Below are 18999 nucleotides of genomic sequence, written 5' to 3'. Positions count from 1 at the left end.
GGCCTGCTGAGCCATCCTGGTTTCTGCCGCTTTTCCTCGGCTTCCCTTTCCTTTACTGTGATTCCAGGGAGTGGGTCGGAAATGACCTGAGTGAGGGGCCCACCTCCCTGGGACAATGGCCCGGTATTTTTGACGTGGGAGTGGCATCTGCTGTGACTCAACCCCGTAGCAGCGCAGGGGCGACACCTCCTTCAGAGTGGCCACTGTGTTTCGTTTCAGGCAGCCCAGCTGCGTTCTGCATGACCGAATCGGACACCTCTCACTTCCTCTGTGAACGGAACTCGGTGTTTGGATGACGTGCAGGCAAGTCACTTGTGCAAAACAGCACCTCTCCACCTTTGCTCTCCCACCCCAGCCCCCTGAGGTCTAAAGCAAAGGGGGAAAAGGAGGAGGGAAAAAGCCACCCCGGAAAGGAACTGGGCTGCAAACCAGTGGAGACCTGGAGGAGGGGCACAAGCGCTGCTCTGGGGCCTGGAGCGGGACCGGGTGCGCTCCTGAGACGTGTGCAAACCTCAGGTCAGAGGCCCCGGGCTGGCTGTGTGGAACAGGCCAGCAGGTCACTGGACTAACACCGCTCTCAACTTGCCCAGCACGTGGCACTTGCTCTGCGCCCTTGTTCTTCATCCTCACAGGGACAGCGCCTTACACATTTTGTGGGGTGCACCCTGGAGGCACGGGTGGAGGGTGGACACCCAGCAGGCCCCTCCTCCCAGGGTGGCAAGAAGTGCTGGGGAATGTGGTGCAGACCCTGGTCCCGCCACAGGGCCAAGCCACTGGAGCACTTTCCCGCCTTGGATGTGCCTCCTGCGGGCCCTTCTCCTACCCCAAATGAAGGGCAGCCGAGGGTGCCAGCCAAGGGGCGCACGAGTCTCAGCTTCCCAACATTACAAGACACGCAAGGGACAGATGTTTGGGTCTCTGAACCTGCCCATTTCCTTCCTGCCCATGGGCTCAGTAGCTAGACTGTGACACATCGATGAACAAATCCTCCAGGAATGATGCTCCCTTGAAGTTCTTGGCTGAGTTAGAATAAGCATGAAAATATCCACAAGTCATGTGAGGCAGCGTTGGCCTGCAGCATCTCACCCAGCAGGGGCGTTTCTGCAAGGCTGCGCTCACTCTGCAAAGGCACGGGGCTCTCCTGCACAAGTCTGGCGGCCTGAAGATAGGCAGACAGCAGGGCCCAGGGTGACGGTTGGAGACCTGCAGCCTAAGAACCCGGGCCAGTCACAGATGCTCTCTGGGCCTCACCTTCCTGTTTGGGGGGACTCTAACACCCACCTCGGAGAGGTGTTTGCAGGATTAAAGGAACACTGCTTAACCCAGGGCCTGGCCAAGGTGCTCAGGACATATTCATCACCTCCATCCTCTTTCCTTTCTCTCTGAGCCCCTTCCTCTGGCTGTGCTGGCTCCCCGTCTGGGTCCTGCCAGCTACCCTTCACGACCACATGTGGCAGCCACAGGGGCCCATGGCTCCTTTTGCTTTTGCATCTAGCTCCCCTGTTTCTTTCCAGACCTACTGCTGTGCCGGGTCTCGTGTCTCTGGCCTGCACCCCAGCTACCACTTCCCACCTGCTGGGGTGGCTCTGCTCTCATGGGCATGATGCTATTCTCCCAACTCATAGACTTCATCTGCTTTGTTTACAATCTGCCCCCCTCCCCTTGCACTATGAGCTCCCCTAGGGTCCTTTCCAGCTGGGGACAGTAAACCTAGCCTGGGGTTAGGTCCACAACAGGGGCCACTGAAAGTCCCTAACTGAAGGACCCAGCCCCTGCCCACCTGCCCATCACAGCATGGAGGCTCCAGGAGTTCTCATTCTCCTGGGAGAGAACACTAGTCAGAAAGGTCGGCTGAGTCCCCACCCCAAGTGACTTCCTTATAAGAGGGAGGAGGAGGAGCAGGAGGAAGTCACAGCTTTAGGAGGCCTATTCTTACGGGCAGGAATCAGAATTCTGTCTTCAGGGTCTCTGTGCAAGGTCTGGGATGGAGTGGGGTCACGGTCAGCCTCCATCCTGGCCACAACCCCCCCCCACACACACACACCCTCTGCCTCGGGGCAGCGAGGCGACAGTCCAGGCTTCTCGTATGTAGCACTCCATATTATCATCAGCTTGTCTGCATCATAAGCCTTGCGTTTGACATCCTGGAATGCCTTCCGAATCTGTCTGAGTAATATCTTCCTCTGGTTTTGAAGTTTCTGCCAAGGAGGAATGTCGCTGGAATGCGGCCTCTGCTGACACCTGGGCTGCTGGTCCTCAGCCATGAGGCTGACCCAGCTGGCTCACCCATCACCCAGCGGATGATGAAGCTTGCCAGGTGTGGGTCAGGGGCACTCTGGTGAACCAGCCACACTCTTGCAGTGAGCGTGTCTCCAACTCAGGCAGCCCAGGATAAGGGCACAGTTTGTGGCTAGCAGTGACCACAACCACCACCGAAATGAACAAAGTAGCTCACCGGTTAAAGCACGTCCCATATACAAGGCTCAGCCCAGCCCAACCCATGCAGGACCTAATTTAATCATCCCAGGCAAACCAACCAGGTATTAACATCCCCATTTTACAGATAAGAAAACTGAAGCTCTAAAATGAAGCAACTTGCCTAAGGTCCCACAGTGGCAGAGCCTGTGTGCCAGGCAGCCTGGAGATTGTTCTTCTAGCCACTGCCTCATGGAAATGGAGTGAGGCTGATTCTGAACCCACGCAGAGATTCAGAACGGCAGGTTTCGTCCATGCCAATGACGGTTTGAGCAAGGCTACCAGCAACCGGCCGAAGGATTCCCCTCCACCAGGGCTCCAGGTGGAAAAACAAACAGGAGGCCCGGGGCCCCTTCTTGCCTGTCCCTCCTGCCTCCCCATTCCAGCGCACTTTCCCTCCCCACGTGTTTTCCAACCACCTCCCACCACCCTCCGCTGTCTAGCAACAAGAGAGATTTTTGAGCACCTGCAACACATCAGTTTCTCTTCATCATCCACTGAATCTTCATCCCAGCCCTCTGAGGTTGGGCGTCATTGTTTCCATTCTATGGATGGAGAAACTGAGGCTCCAAGAAAGCCAGTGATTTGCACAAGATCACTTTGTTGGTGCAACGGGGCTTGAGACAAAGCTAACCCTGATCTAAAGCCTCTACTTGGTCTGCCATGCCACAAAAGGAGAGAACTCCTCAGAAGTAGCAGAAACAACCTTGGAAGCTTGAGAGGGGGCTGAACCTACCTGGAAAGGAGGGGATAGCCAGGGAAGGAGAGTGTACCCTCCTCTGGTAGAGCTCAGAGCGCAGCCCCAGACCTCCCCTGCTCAGACAAGCTGATCAGCCCCCTGACGAAGGGGACACCAGCCCTCCCAGCAGACGGGTGTCTGCACGGTAAGCCACCCTTCGCTAGCCTCCTGTGTAAGACACTTAGCACAAGGCATCAGGAAATACCAGAGCAAGAGGCTAGACTTCCGGATGCCACCAGCCCTGGAGGGCTCAGCCTCCCGGGACCTCGGACTGCGCTTGAGCCTTCCGCCAGGCTCTGCCACCAGCCAGAGGTTCCCACGGCCAAGGAGCTGGGTTGGGCTCTGTGACTTCCCTTTAGGGAGACGCCTTGCCTGGAGCCACCCAGACCAGAGGCCCTGATGCGCCCGCTTGCCACCTCTCCCTGTACAAACAGAGGTGGGCAGGAGCAGGCCTATTGCACAGGACTTGAGAAACTTGGAGGAGGGGCCTGTAGCTGTGGAGCCAGGTGGCTCTGGCTTAAATCGCAGTGCCTCCTCTGGTCTGCCAGGTGACCCGGGGCAAAACCATAATGTCTTGCTGGCTTCGGCATTCACATTTGTAGGAAGGGGTCAACAATACCTCGGCGGTAGTTTAGGTTGAATGAGAGCATTGACATAAGCATCTATCCCAATGCCTGAAACATAGTGGTGAGCCTTTCAGTTAAAGCTTTTGATTTTTATTATAATAGTAAATGTCTCCAAGGTCCACGCAGTTGAAAAGAAGAGTTCCAGAATAATCCCAAACGATGGAGGAACAAAAGACACTGATTGAAATGTTCTGTGTGACTAAGAACTAAAGGATGGTTATTTAGTCTGGAAGTCGGAGGACGGTGATGTCAGGAGAGGAAAGAGGACAGATCTATCTTAGGTGTTGTGCTTGCACCATACTGTGTGTGTGTCTGTGTGTGTGTATCTGTGTGTGTGTCTGTGTGTGTATGTGCACCGAAAACGCAGGTGCCAGGAGGGGAGAGGACACACATGCAGTAAACCAAAATTAAATCCCCATCCTCAAGGCATTTACAGAGAACTGAAATACCAGAACAAAAACAAACAAAAGCAAAAACCCAGCATGTCAAGTTTGGCATTTGTGAGATCTAGAGAGACAGGAGAATTCACTTCTGGCTTCGGTGGCAACGTAAGTGGCCTGGGGTGCTTCCTGGAGGAGGTGCCGTTTGAAGCGACTTTGATGACAGATATGATTTCAACAGTGGGGGTTGGAGAGAGAGCAGAGAGGACTGCTGAGAAAAGCCATGAGACAGGAGAAAGCAGAATGTGCTCGGTGAATCTCGGGTAACGTGGAAAAAATACCAAATATCAAAATATTCTTACTAGTGACCTCTGTGTGGTAGGACTGATTTTTATTTTTCTTGTACCTTTCTGAATACTCTAAATTCTCTAAAAGGAGCATGGATGATTTTTATATGCAAGAAAGTTAATTATTTTTAAAATCAGCACTAATAGCAAGATCAGGAAAAGATAGTTCCTCTGAGGCTGAAGACAAGGAAACGAGAATTTTTAAAACTCCAGGACAGGTGGCAGGAGAGAAAGGAGCTGGTGTCCAGCTGGGTCTCAGCCTCAGCACTGTTGACATTTTGGGCCAGATCATTCCCTGTCCTGTGCTTTGAGCCTCTTGGACTCTCCCACTAGATGTCTCCCCGCCCTGCCCCTCCCCCATTGGAACAACCAAAAATGTCTCCAGAAAGTTGCCAAATGCCCCCTAAGGTGAAAATGGCCCCTGGTGAGAACCACTCCTTTCAGCCCTGGAATCTTCGATGTGAGGGAGAAGTCATCCTTCTGTGGTTCCCTATGTGTACAAAGCATGGAATCCCTTCCCCGTGGCTTTTTCTCCTGACATGCTTCTTTTTTTCATCTAATGCCACCCCAACTCAGGACACAGAAAGCTGGAGCTGAGGTCTCAAGTCTTAACACCACGTAGCCCACGTGACTGTGGGTGAGCTGAATGGTCACTCTGCGCCTCAGTTTACCTATCTGTAAAATGACAGGTAGACTAGAGGAGCTCTAGGATTCCATGAGCCTGTCCATGCCAACTCCTTATTTTGTAAGTGAACACAGTGACGTTTGGAAATGATTTGCTCGAGATCACACACCCAACCATTGGCAGAGGCATTACTAAAACCCGTCTCCTGCCCTCTCCACCCTATACTCTTCCTTCTGTGTCCTCTGTGGAATACAAGCACCGCTTCCTGGTGCCACAAAAGACAAACGGGGAATGACTGGGCCCGGTCCCTTATGTACGCCATGGAGTAGGCAAGGCCACAGAGAAACCTCCTCTCCTTAAGGAACAACAGCGCCAACGACATGACTTTCCGAATGAGCCAAAGACACAGGCAGAAACACAGGACTAATTGGTTCTTTCAAGGCAGCGGAGAATCTGGGGGTGATGAATTGCGTGCTACTCAGTGGGGGTTGCTGTGACAGAGGGCTGCAAATGCCACTCTGGGGACGTGTTAATGAAGGTTCTGCATGCACAACACGAGAGGCAATTCTGTTCTCCCTGGCACTGGCTCCTCCTGGCGGGAGGGCTGCCGACAGGGTTGGAAGGAGCTCAGCAGAAAGTTCAGCGACAAAGCCAGATGGAGAAGGAACAGGACTTGCTGTCTGGACCAGCCATCGGCAAACAGACGGAGTGCTTGTCCATCTGCGTTGCCCTTCTCCTGGAGGACGCGTGGAGGAGGTGGCGTGGTGGGGGGATGAGGAGGAGACTCAGCTGGCGGAAGGAAGGCCTGCTCAGAAGCCTCCAGCTCTGCCAGTTCTACAGCCTCTCGGGCTGCCTTACCCCCTGGCCTGGACCTACCAACCCGATGGGGGGCCAGCAGCTGCCCCAAGGCCGAGCGTGGCAGAGCAGGTGAGGCAGGTCAGTTTGCGGATGGGTTGCACGGCGTTAGCGTCCAGGGGAGAGGTTCTTCGAAGTGCCAGAAAGCAGAGTTTGTCACCTTCCTCTTCTGCCTGGGACCAGCCTGATGAGTGGAATTGTCCAGGCAAATCTGGTCCCCACCCTACCCAGGTGAAGTCAGGTTAAAAATAACATCCAGAGCAGCTGTGAAGACCAGCTGAGTCACAAGGGCTGAGAGGAAGTGGGTTCCACACGTTTCCCAGGGCGATGTTGGGGGGCAGGAGCAGGGTACGGAGTCTGTGGGGGGTGCATATGAGCCCTGGCTCTTAGCAGCAGCCTCTCCCTACCCTACCTGCTGCCATTTCCAGGCCGGGAGGGATCGTCCTGTTTCAGTGTGTTCCCGAGGTCTCCTGCTGCAGCCTCAGTGAGTCAGGAAGGCCTGCCTGGCCTATCGTGTGTCACTCGGCATTAGCCACCTGCTTCTGCCCCCCACTTCTCACCATGCTTCAGAAGACGGCTGGACCACCTAACACTGCCACCATTCACTGTCACTGACTCTAGTAACTGTCACTCGAGTGAAGATCATTCTGGGCCAGTGACCTGTTTGGAAGAGCGAGGCAGAGAGCACAGGCCAGTGGAGAGGAGGTTCGGAGGAAGGAGCAAGAGGAGACTTCTGGGGCCAGCTTCTCATAATGGATGGATTAGGGGGTTGGAAGCTGAATTATCCTTGGGATGAGTGGGCCACAGTCCTGGCAAGAACTTGGGCTAACATAATAGGAACACCACCCAGGCCTCCTGGGAACCTGGAGAGTTCAGGCCTGGGGCTGGGAGCTAACTGGCCAGGTCCCAGCTAAAACAGGCAGGATGAGAGGACAAACACCAGGGGCTGCGGGAGCTCTCCGAGGGATGCCCCTGTCGCTGAAGTAGCTCCAAACTATGTGCCACGTGTGTGGTGTGGAGGACCCTCTGATCTGGGACCTTCTTACCTCACACTCCCCCCTTCTCCCCACTAACTGGACAGTGGAGCACAGCACACAGGGGACGTCAGACTTCGCAGGCACGAGAACCACCTGACTGAAAGATTGTCAGAGTCATAGCTTCCAGCGCTGTTCCCTGGGGTTCTCATTCAGTAAACCGGGGCAGGACTCCAGACAGCACATTTTTATCCAGCATCCTGAGAATTCCCCAGGCAGGTGCTTTCCGGACGCCACCGTAAGAACCCTGGTTCCATGGCCAAGGGCTCAGACTCTGAAGTCAGACCAGAATCCATATCCCAGCCTTGCGGCTTATAGCTGTAGGACCTCTGAGCCTCGGTTTCCTCCTCTGTAAAATGGGAAGATGACAATACCTTCCTTGTGCTGTAAGGATGAAATGAGATGATTGATGTAAAGGTCCAACAGACTTCCTGGAAGGCAGTGAGCACTTAATCAATGCTAGGTCTTCTTGCTGGTGGCATCCTGGCTGTTCCCTGCTCCCCACCCCTCCCACACACACAGGTGCCCAAGGTACAATGACATGTGAGTAGCTCTGACTCAAAGCTGTCCTCTTCTTTAGGGGAAATGATGCAGGGGCTGTGGGGGTGATCTGTTCCCTCTTTGGAGATCTGTGGCTCTTTGCCACCCCTGAGGGAGGACCCCATTTTTCCACCCCAAAGATGAATTAAAACCCTGTGTTTGGCCATTTCCTCATGGTGCAAAGAAATGAAAGACTCTCTCCGAGCACCTCCACCCAGCCCGAATGTTGGAAAAGTCTCTTTGACAGCTTGATGTCTTTTTTGGCTTTGAAAAGAAAACAGAAGTCAGCTTGCGAAGAGTACCACGACCACACTTGGAGCCCAAGGGAGCGGGTGTGGGCTGGGCAGAGCCAGCGCAGATGCTGGAAACTCGGGAGGGATGAGGCTCTCCTCACGGAGGCTGTTGGCCACTGAGCCCTCGGCCCACCCTCCTGGGCCACCCCTAGCCGAGTGGACCTCCAGGGCACAGGCCAGGCTCCACTGGGCCGGGTTCCTCCCTGCTAGCTGGGCGCACACCTTCTCCTCAGTGGCTGCTCCTAGCGGCCATACCTCGGGGGCCCATCTTCTGTGGTTCTTCTTTTCCTCTGAGGCTACTCACCCTTAGGGCATGGGAGGCAGGGTCCGGAGCAGCAGCTGGTGCATACCGCAGGCACGCTGGCCTTCTCCAGCAGCCAGGCCCAGGGGCAGGCTCGGTAGACTGAGGGCTCTTGAAGCTGGTGGTTCTAGAGGTGGACCATTTCTCCAAGGATCAGGGCATCTAGAAAGGCCACTAGACAGGGCGGGGGCCAGAGGAGCCGAGGGAGGTAGGTTAGCTCACAAAGGCTGCTCGGAATTACTACTTGGCAGTCAGACCCTGCCACATTTTCTCATGCTTCTTCTGCGGGTCTCCAGTGGCGTCTAAGCTGTCAGGCCTCCACGTCGTCACAGAAGGTGATGACCCCATGGCCTAAAGGCACCTGTCCCATCTGCTGCAGGAAATTGTACCATTGGAGCACGCCGGCTCCCGTGGGCTTCGGGTCCCCTTTAACTGCTCGTGACAGCACTGTGAACTACGTACAGTGAGTACTCACTAGCTGAGAGCTAACGGCAGAAGCAGTAAGCAGTGGTCCTAATCATCTTTCACACTTTACTGTCGCTGACCTTGAGTTCCTCGCAAAGAACACCTGAAAAAAGACAGAAGAAGAGAGCCCTGTGCTTCTGCAGGAGGGAAGAACAGGACTCTGGAACCTGTTCTGGAGCAGCTGACCTGTCTGGCCACCAGTCAGCCACGTGGCCTGGGCCTCAGTTTCCCTCTTGTTATAGTAGTTATACTGGTTCTCTTGTCCTCTAGCTCTGAAAAGTTTTTGAAGACAAGATGGAACCCCATCCCCCCTTCGATGGAACGGCAAGGGGCTCCACACAGGCGTCAGCTGCTGATTCTGCCATTGGCTCCACAGCGTGTGGACACACAGAGGTCAGCTGCATGTGACCACCAGCTACGCGAGACAAGGGGCACGGAGACCCCGCTTGCAAGGCCCAGCTCCGGCCAGTGACTGATGTCCTGCTCCGCCTGCCCAGCAGGAAGAGAAGCCGCAGAGGGAGCCATCTCATGGCAGTGGGGGGGGGGGGGTGGTTAGAGGTACAGCGTGCTGGGGTCAGGTCTCCACTTCACCATGAACCAGCGGTGCGGCCTCGGGCATACCCCTTACTCCCTCTGAGACTCTGAGGGTGGGGATCCTCACTGGCTGTGGCCGGGGTTCACGGAAGGCCTGCATGAGCAGTGCTTCGCTCAGAGCCTGACTGTGTACCTGGGAGGAAAAACCGTAAGGCTCCCCAGAGGCTTTCAAGAGAAGGGACTTGATTTCTCAGCATTTCGCGGAGCATCCTAAGAAGCTCCTGGGGGAGGGAAGGGCTGACATTTGCCTGAAGGAAGCAAGGGGGTGTTTCTTCTTTGAAGAAGGGCTGCCGTCCGTGTTTTCTTCTCTTGCTCCGACGGGGCCCCGGGGAAGTGGCATGGAGCAGTTCCTAGGGAGAGTCCAGGGGCCCTGTCATCGCTGGCCCCGCAGGCCTGAGTGTTCTTCCCGACCCTGGGCTGACTCACGTCCGTCCGCAGAGCAAGAGCTGTGCCCTGGGGACAGCTGCCCTTTCAGAGAAAACCCCCTCCGGGTATGGGGAAAGGGGAAATAGAAACTCACTTGACCTTTACCTAGAAACTCCCTGTTTACGATGTGATTGGTTGTTTAATGCCTCTCTCCCCTCTAGGGCTCTTGAGGGTCACCTTGTTCACCCCTGCAGCGGGGGCTCCAGTAAATACACAGTGAAAACATAAATGGATGAATCCATAGGCAGATGGGTGAGTGGAGAAGGATGATGCCACCCCTGTTCTGAGCACCCCACAGGCCAGTCGAGACGTCAAGATTCACCTAATGCCATTTGGGAGGGCAGAAAACAACCTTTGCTGGAGCTTCAAATTGAGGGTGCTATGTTAGAGTCCAACGCTTTGGGGAGGCCGGCGAGAATGAGCCGCACAGACCTCTGGCTACGGGGAGTGTGGCTTCCTGCTGCGGGGATCTACCATCCACTGCCGCAGAGGCCACACTTCCCAGGGCAGCAGGGGCATGTCGGCAGGCCGGTTCCTGGAGACAGACCCCTGTGAGTGCTGAGGACCCTGGCAGCCTCGCCAGGCCTTCCTTACACTGCACGACAGTCTGGGATGCTTTCACACAGCCGGACTTCCCTCTGTCCTTCACTCCCAGGGAGACTTGCTTGGAGGTTGGACCGCCCTCCGAGCCTTTCTGGTTCCCTCTTCTTTTTTTCTCGCATAGGGATTTCTCCAAGGAAATCCCTGGCATGTGCTCACCTGCTTTGGCATCTGCTTATCAGAGGACCCAGACTAACACAGCTTTAGGAGTTTAAAGTGTTCTGTGGGCCGGGGAGTCCAAATAGGCTTCCTGAGGAGGCGGCCCGTGGTGGCCCTTCCTAGCAGAATGCACAAGGCCGAGGGGGCAGATTCCTGGTGTGGGCTGTGGGGGCACAGGCTGGGCTGCCCGTGCTCTGAGGAGAGAGGCCGTGTCTACACCGCTCACTGCCAATCTCCTGCACCCAATGCAGTGCCAGGCTCCTGGTGGTCCCTCACTGACTTCCTGTTGAATAAATGGATGAGCGGACTCCTCCTCCCTCCCTCCTCTACACCGAGCCTTATGCTTACCTATGTTCTAGAAACCATCACATCTTACATTACAGAAGTAGTTACTCATTGATCTCTGGCAGTTTGCTTCTTGAAGGCAAGGAAGTCTTATTCTGGCGACCCACAGGCCTGGCTTCTAGTTGGTATCCAAAGAAGGAATTAATAGAGTGAAAAAACATGGCGGAGGGAGAAGTGTGTCTTGAGATTATAGCTCACTTAGTTATCATATCTGAGAGGCGGCTTCTGGGGGGGCAGGGATTCCTGGGTGCTGGTCAGGACATCTCAGTTTGTACAGTGTTCAGAAGAAGATCTGGCTGCATCCTGGCACTATGGCCAGCTCCCTTCTCTCAGCCAACATTCTGTGGTCTCATGAGGACCTTCTACTGAGGGTTTCATATTTTTCGAAGTCCTGCCACACACGTGTTTTTGTGGGAGTCACACAATTCCATGGCATGGAGAAATTAGCTGTTATTCCCGATGTTGCAGCTTGTGGTTCTAGGCTGTCCTCACCCACCAACACTTCTGCAGGTACCAGCACCCCAGTTTTGCTCTGAGGAATACCCTTCTCCTGTCAGATTGTCCTGTAGGACTGTCCACTAAAGTGTCCCACCCTTTCCTGCCGAAGGGAGGCATACCGTATGTCCCAGAAATCCCACCTTCCCCTTGCGTCTGATCCCTGGAGAGTCTTCCATCCCTTCTGTCAGTAGAACCTCATTTCTGAAGATGAGCTAAGCTTAGAAGTAGCTACAGGGATAGGTTACAGGGAGGAAATCCCCCAACCCCACTGGAGGGAACGTCAGGAGTCTAGAGTTCTCAACTGAGATCCCAACCATTGCTGGGTCCCTTGGGCTGTCTATACCCTGGAGGTGGTCATTCCACATTTACTAAGCACCTGCCAGGGACACCATGATGGACAGATCACAATTCGACCCTCCAGGGATTCTGTAGGGGTGCTTCTGGTGCCTGTCACATACACCCTGGGCCCACTCTGCTTCCAGCCACAGCTGTGTAAGGACAGGGCCCAGCAAGCCAATGACACGCCATCTTGCCTTTTCAGTTCTTGCCCCAGGGCTCCCTCGCATGCTTCAGGGGCCTGCTGGGTCTATAAGAGAGTGTGCAGAAGTTCATCCCCCATGGCAACCCACCACCAGTGGGGGACAGAGGCAGGGGGTAAGAGCAGTGGCCTACCTCCCCCAAGGAGACAATTCTGGCTGGCCTTCTGAAGACTTCTCAGGTGCTGAAGCTGAGCCCCCATTTCCCACAGAGGCCACCTGGGTAACACACTCTCTATGAGCCTTTCCTCCTTTCCTGTCTTACTTTCACCATCTTTTACTCCCAGGATCACCTTTCACACAAATTATTCACCCCCCAGGCCTTACTCAGGCTCTATTTTGGGGAAATCTCAGACAGGCTCGTCATCTACTATCAGGGTGATGAGTCCTAAACTCAAGATAAGAGTAGGATACTAGGGAGCACAGAGGAGGAAGCACCAGCCACCTGGGGACAGGGAAGGCTCCCAAAGGTGGTGACATTTGGTCTGAGTCTTGAAGGATGAGAATGCTTTGGCCACCACCAATGGTTAGAAGGCATTCATTCCAGGCAGGGGGCCAGCTCACGCAGAGACCACGGAAGTGAGAAAGAATGTGAGGGACCTTCAAATAGTTCACCCTGTTGGAGTCAAGGGCCTGTGCAGGCGGGGCCCGGGCCAGTAAAGAGCCACTCACAGAATGGCAGCGAAGGCCCAAGGTGGTCATGGACACGAACCACCCGTGGAATGGCCACAGGTACAGGAGGGCCCCGTCTTCCCAGTCTACCTAGGATCCTACTACAGGGCACAGGGCAGCCTCACCCACTTCCCAGCAGCGATGAAGAGGTGGTAGGGGCCATGACTTGAACCCCCCAGGGCAGATTCATTCTGCAAAGCCCTCCTGGGAAATTTCCCCAACACTCCTTCCCTAGCAAACTCTCATGGCAGCTCAGGCTTCTTTCTTCACCCTCACCCCTCCCCAACCAGCCAGGCCCACCTGGCCACCTTCCCCAACCAGCCACCTGCCAACTCACCACCACAGAAATCTCCTTGGAAGACACCCTTTCCCTTAAAAAGAACAATCTCCAGGGCTCTTTCCCCTCAAAAGACACCTACCCTGATGCCCAACACCACTTCATAATGTCTATATGGTTTTTAAGACAACACAGAGGGGGCAGGTAGGTTTTCTAATTGCCTTTTTGTATTCTTGTAAAAGAAACTGCTTTATGCGGCAAGAAACATCCCCAGGTTCTTGTTATCTGGAGAGTTTACCCTGCTTGAGGAGAGGAGAGATGGGCCAAGGAGGGTAGAGAGGAGTGCGAGGAGGGGCTGCCGGTCTACCTCTCCCTCCGGTGCCAGCCCAGAGAGCTGGGACTCAGGATCCACCTGGAAGGGAGTCCTCGTGTAGCCCTGATTCCAGGCTCCGGAAGAGTTGGCGTCACCTCCACTCTCCATCCCTCAGGGGTAAGAGTCGGCTGACTGCCTGCAGCCACGCTGCCCCACCTGACAGATTCACACCCAGGCTACCTCCCCTTGGAGCAAAGGCACAAACACTCTCCCACCACCAGCAGGGGTGGCAAGGGCCCTTAGGTCCTGTGAACCCGGGACAGCAAGTTGAACATGGCCATACCCGGTGGTTCTCTGGTTCCCATCATCAGGGCGAGAGGAGGGACACATGTGAGTGGAGCGTGGCCGAGGACAGAGGAAAGGCTGGGTGTGGTAAAAGGAGTCATCAACCTAACACCAGGGGCATTTACTGCGCCCATCGTGTGTCCTGGGCCTGGTGTTTTATATGTCCGCTCTCACCAGCACGTGATGACGTAGGTCATCATTGGGGGAGGTTCTTCAGTCCTTCCGTCCTTCCGTCCTTTCTTCCTTCGTTCATTCACTCATCACTCCCTGCCCCCGCACAGGGCAGTTGTCCCCAGACGATGGCCCGGATGCCCAGCAAGAGCGGCCCCGCTCTGGCCGGACGGAGTCTGCTGTGAGGAGACCTTCTGTGGGCCGCACTCAGGGGATGTGACCTCTGCTGCCCGGTGCCCCGTGCGCACGTGCGGAGCATCCCCCTCCCCATCTCTGTCCTGGACCAGCAGGCTCCCAGCCCCGTGGCTCCTCTGGGCCTCCCGCGCGCCTCTCCCATGCGGGCTCTCACGCCCCGGCATTGCTCACCCAGCGCGCCTGTCAGCTCCTACCCCACCTGTCCGGCCGGCTCACCGTGGTGGGTGGAGAAGGGGCCAGGCACACATGCCTCCCTTCTCCCGGCCAGGCTGCCCGGCAGAGCTGAGGGCAAGTGGGAAGTTACGCCACTGTGGCCTCGGCCGGCCCTGCACCCAGCTTGCTTCCCCGAGGGCATGCTCCTTTATCCAAGGTCCTGGCCGATGGCCTGGAGGGATCCCACTGCCCCAGCAACACCACAGCCCCCACCCTGCCCTCTTCCCCGGGGCTCAGCCTCCGGGTGTCCATCCAGGAAGTTTGTCCTTCCTCCCCGGGCAACCCGGCCTTGGCCAGGGAACATCCCAGAATGTGATTTCCGTCCAGCTCTGTCCCATGACTGCTGTGCCATGGAAACGCCACCCTCTGCTCCCCTCCTGGCGCCACCTCAAGGCCACTTCCCGCGCACCCTTCCTGCTCCTGGGATCGGAGTCATTCCCACACTGGCCCGGGCGTGGGTCAGCCCCTCTCTCTCCCTTCCTCCCTCACTCCTCTGACCCTCCCACTCTCCGGAAGGATAGAAGGTCTGTCACCAGGCCCCACAATTGATTAAGAGCCTAGCTTTCACTGATAAATCCACCCCTGAGGGCTGCAGCGCAAAGCTTTGAGTAAACAGAGTGATCTTCCTTAAATAAACATCCTCGCACAAAGTAAAGTTGGTGGCCAGCCCTGCTGACCCCGCCACCGTTTTCACCTCCGTGCCCCAGTTCTCCCGGCTCTCCCCCAGCGCTCGCACCGGTGTGTGGGAACAGACTGGGAATGAATGCACAAGGGGCCCCGAGCCCTCACTCTGCTTTGGCCTCGGCCTTCCAGGCCCTCTCTTCCATCGCAGGAAGCTCCCCTTCCCAGCACCACAGCCCTACCTGCTAGGGCCAACCTCGAGCTCCTGCTCCTGCTCGCTGCTCCCTCCGACCTTTGCAGTGGCTTCAGCCCCGCAACCCATCAAGGGGCAAAGGTAACCCAGACTGGCCTCCCCTCGGGGCGCTCCCGTCTTCGTCTGCTCTTCCAGGCTGTCCTCCCAGCCCTCTTGGACCGGAGAGGCCAAACATTCCTGCTTTGGATCTCCCACCCTCCATTTCATCCCTACCTCGTCTCCATCATGTGTCTGGACCCACTGCCCTGCCTCTATCCTCATGGCCTCAGTGTTGCAACCTCCCCTCCAATTCCCTGCCCTCCTGCAGAGAGGGGTGGGGGCCTGGGGGCTGCGGACTCCGCACACTGGATGCCCTGGGGTGGGGGGGTGCAGGGAACTGTGGACCAGTGAGCTCCTGGTGACAGATCTCGTGACTGAGGGTCACACGTTGGAGGGATGGAGCAATTCCGGGCCTCTGATCCTCAGAGGACCCTCAAGGGGCACATTCACCCTCTGACCTGAATGACCCCTCAGATACTGTGGTCACTTAGAACCTGGACATTTTGGAATATTCGTTTTTCTTTTTCCTCTATGCGGCATCTCCTTTTCCTTTCTCCCGTTCAAGCAGGAGTAGTTTGACTGTCTTGCTGGGTCTTTGCTCAAAAATTGAAGACAACTTAGGGAGTTTGCAGAGGCAATAAATGGAAAAAATTTATTGAGATGGACACATGTCCCAGGACAGCAGAGGAGAGCAGATTCCCCTGCATCACCTGCTCTGACACCAGAGAGACTCTTCCAGCAGGAGATGGGGGAGCTCTCAGCAGTGGGAGCACCAGCCATGCTTCGGGGCAGGGTCAGGAAGACTCCAGGGAGGGGTGGCCCCCACAGCACCTCAGGCACGTGGAGCCACCAGCTGACAAAGCCTTGACAAAGACCCCGGCCTAGCACAGTGCCAGGGAAGTCAAAGACACGCAGAAACGCATGTTCCTGCTAAATCATGGAGACTGGGGGCTGACCCCATGTCCCAGCGCAGTATAGCATCTTGGAACCTCTCACAAACCTAGAAACACCAGAACTGATGGGGGTGACACTTTCTGCAGCCTGGAGGAATGGGGTTCAGAGTCAGAAATGAATTCCACTTACAAAAAATGACTTCTGAGTTTGTGCACCAAGGTTTATACCCTTAACGATCAGAGGACTTGATCAGTTACACTGCTTCCTGTCTTCTGGCGGGACCTTTACACCTGCTGTTCCCTCTGCCTTGAAAGCCCTTCTTTCCTATAGTTTGTTTGGTGAATCCTGTTGGTCCTTTAAAACAAGGCTCAGATGGTTTCCTCTCTCTGGGAAACCTCCCTACAGAGGCATAATCGTCCAGACCCTGCTTCCCTCTCTCTGTGTCTCTTACCTATATACTGTCACGTATTTGTCTTTATTTCTTTTTATTGGTATGTAATTCACTTCCCGTAACGTTCACTCTTCTGAAGTGTACAATTCAGTATTTTTAGCATATTCCCAAAATTGTGTGACCGCTATCTAATTCCAGAACATTGTCATCACTTCCAAAATAAACTCCACACTCCTTAGCAGGCATTCCTCTTTCTCCTCTCTCCCTGGTCCCTGGCAACCACGAATCTATCTTCTCTCTCTATGGATTTGCCTATTCTAGATGTGTCATATAAATGGAATCATCCTATACTTGTCCTCTTGTGTCTGGTTTCTTTCAATTAGCATAATGTTTTCAAGGTTCACCCATGGTGTAACATGTAGAAGTACTTCCTTTTCTTTAGATAACAATATATCTTATTGTTTGACCCAGCTATTTTTCAAAATCAGGTAGTTATTACACAATAGAAAAATAATAGCTTCCTATTCAAAATGAATCACTCTAGATTTATTTAGCAAGTCTTATTTTTATAAACGAATTAAGTATACGGGTTAAATAAATTTTACATCCATTTCACAACTTTTTATCCTTTCCTGCCTGGGTGATGATTCAGTTTCCATATAGTTGTTTCGCTGTATGTAAAGATTGGTAAAATTGCAAATACCTATTACAATTTGAATTCACAGAACTTATGTACAATCTGAAGAGACCAGAATCTGTTTTGAACACATGCTCCTGTTTTTGTAAATATTAATTCACCACCATATTTTTCCATGTGTTTCTGCACCTACCTTTTCTTGGAATTTAGGGGCAGGAAATGATAGAAGGAGGCAGGAAAAAGATACTTCAAAGGCTTTTTGTGAAGGACTGCATTTCCTAGGACTAATCAGATGGATGATTTCCTCCATAACTCTTTGGTTACCAAAGGCATAGGAGGAATAATAAATTCTCAGTATAGTTATTAACCCATGAAATATCATCAGGGAAGTAAATAAAAAAGATTTAAGTGGAAGATTCAATTTAAAAGAATAAAAAGGCAAAAGAAAACCCCACAAAAACGCAAAAAAACCCACAAAAACAAAAACAACAAACAAGGACTAAAAAGGCATCTTCATGGACAATCCTCTGATATTCCTAGTACTCTGATTTACTTACCTGTGTGGATTTTCTTTTTCTAAGAGAAACTGGAAGTTCAATAAAAATAATCCATGGAAACTTGACATGAATAAAAATAGAAATTGGATAAACATATTTTAAACATCAAACTCCATTTTTGCTCTGTCATGGAGGAAAAAGAGAATACATTCTCAATTTATAGTCTTGAGTTTTATTTCTTTTCCAAAATTTCACTTATTCATGACTTTCACATCATAGTTTTGTCACTTTAATTTTTTGAAAATTAACATTTCTCACGGCGGAAAAAAGAAAAACTTACTACACTGCATAGCTTCCCGATTACCAGTTGATGCACTCTGTTCATTTTTATAGTTGAATAACATTCTGTTGCATGGACAGACCATATGTTACTCATCTGGGATCATTTGAGGGGCATTTGGGTTGTTTTCATTGGGGTCGTTCTGAATAATTCTGCGAAGAGCACTTGTATACATGTTTTCGTGTGGACATATGTTTTCTTTTTGGGTATATACACCTAAGAGTGGAATTGCTGGGTCATGCTAACTGCATGTTTAACATTTTGAGGAACTGCTAATTGTTCTCCAAAGTGGCTGCACCATTTTACGTTCCCAGCAGCAATGCAGAAGGACTCCAATTTCTCTACGCCCTTTCCAGCACTTGTTATTATCTGCCTGTTTGAGTGTAGTCATCCCAGTAAGTGTGAAGTGGTAGTTCGTTGTGGTTTTGATTTGCATGTCTCTAGTGACTCGAGAAGTCGAGCATCTTTTTATGTGCTGTTGGCTATTTGTATATCTTCTTCGGAGAAATGCCTATGCAAATCCTTTGCCCATTTTTTTAAGAGGCAGAGGGAGTGGGAGAGAGAGAATCTTAGGCAGGCTCCACACACAGCGCAGAGCCTGACTCAGGGCTCAGTCTCATGACCCTGAGATCATGACCTGAGCCAAAATCAAGAGTCAGATGCTTAACCAACTGAGCCACCCAGACACCCCCTCCTGTGCCCAATATAAAATTCAGTTATTTGTCTTTACTGCTGAGTTGTACGTGTACACATCTCTATTTGTGTATTTACCACGTGGTTCTGTAATTCATGTTTTACATGTCTGAGTGCCCTATAGCCAAATGAGGGCAGGGCCTGAGTCTGAGTCTAGTCCGCGCCTTCCTCGCGGGCAGAGGGCACGGCACGTGATGGACCCGGTTAAATGCTTCTGGATGGGTGACCCCAGCTCTTCATGGAGTCACTGTGGTCTCATCCAAGGTTCTTCCTTCTCAAAGTACTTACATTTCTCAGTTACCTATATGGGGAGGCCCATGGCAGGTCTGGGGTCCATCCTCCACTTTCCTGATGGGCCCGAAGACAGGGGCAGTGGTCAGGCACACAGTGGGTGTTGGCAAGTGCTGGTCAGAGTGCCGAGAGCTGCAAGGAGGCTCCACACACCCATCCGTTCTTTCATTTGCTCAACAACATTCAGGGAGCATTTGTTAGTGCCCATGACATCTCAGACCTGTGTCAGATGCAGGGACACATCAGAAAAGAGATCCCAGTCCAGAAGAGATCACGGACTTAGACACCTTGCATGGTTAGGCCGGGTCCATTTGAAGGC

General features: G+C 53.3%; 1 long non-coding RNA gene across 1 annotated transcript in view; it reads left to right on the top strand.

Annotated features, from left to right (window-relative positions):
• LOC123795950 (uncharacterized) overlaps positions 1-15182 on the top strand; it is a 63076-nt gene extending 47894 nt beyond the window's left edge. The window contains exon 3 of the long non-coding RNA XR_006780634.2: positions 220-15182. This is a non-coding gene — a long non-coding RNA (uncharacterized LOC123795950). The remainder of the gene's footprint in view (positions 1-219) is intronic.
• The last annotated feature ends 3817 nt before the right edge of the window (positions 15183-18999 follow it).

The sequence above is a fragment of the Ursus americanus genome, chromosome 6, assembly GCF_024610735.1.
Source record: "Ursus americanus isolate L20-20 chromosome 6, mUrsAme1.1.p, whole genome shotgun sequence".
NCBI lineage: Eukaryota > Metazoa > Chordata > Mammalia > Carnivora > Ursidae > Ursus > Ursus americanus.
The sequence above is the reverse complement of the archived record's forward strand: the minus strand, read 5'-3'. Positions and strand labels throughout refer to the sequence as shown.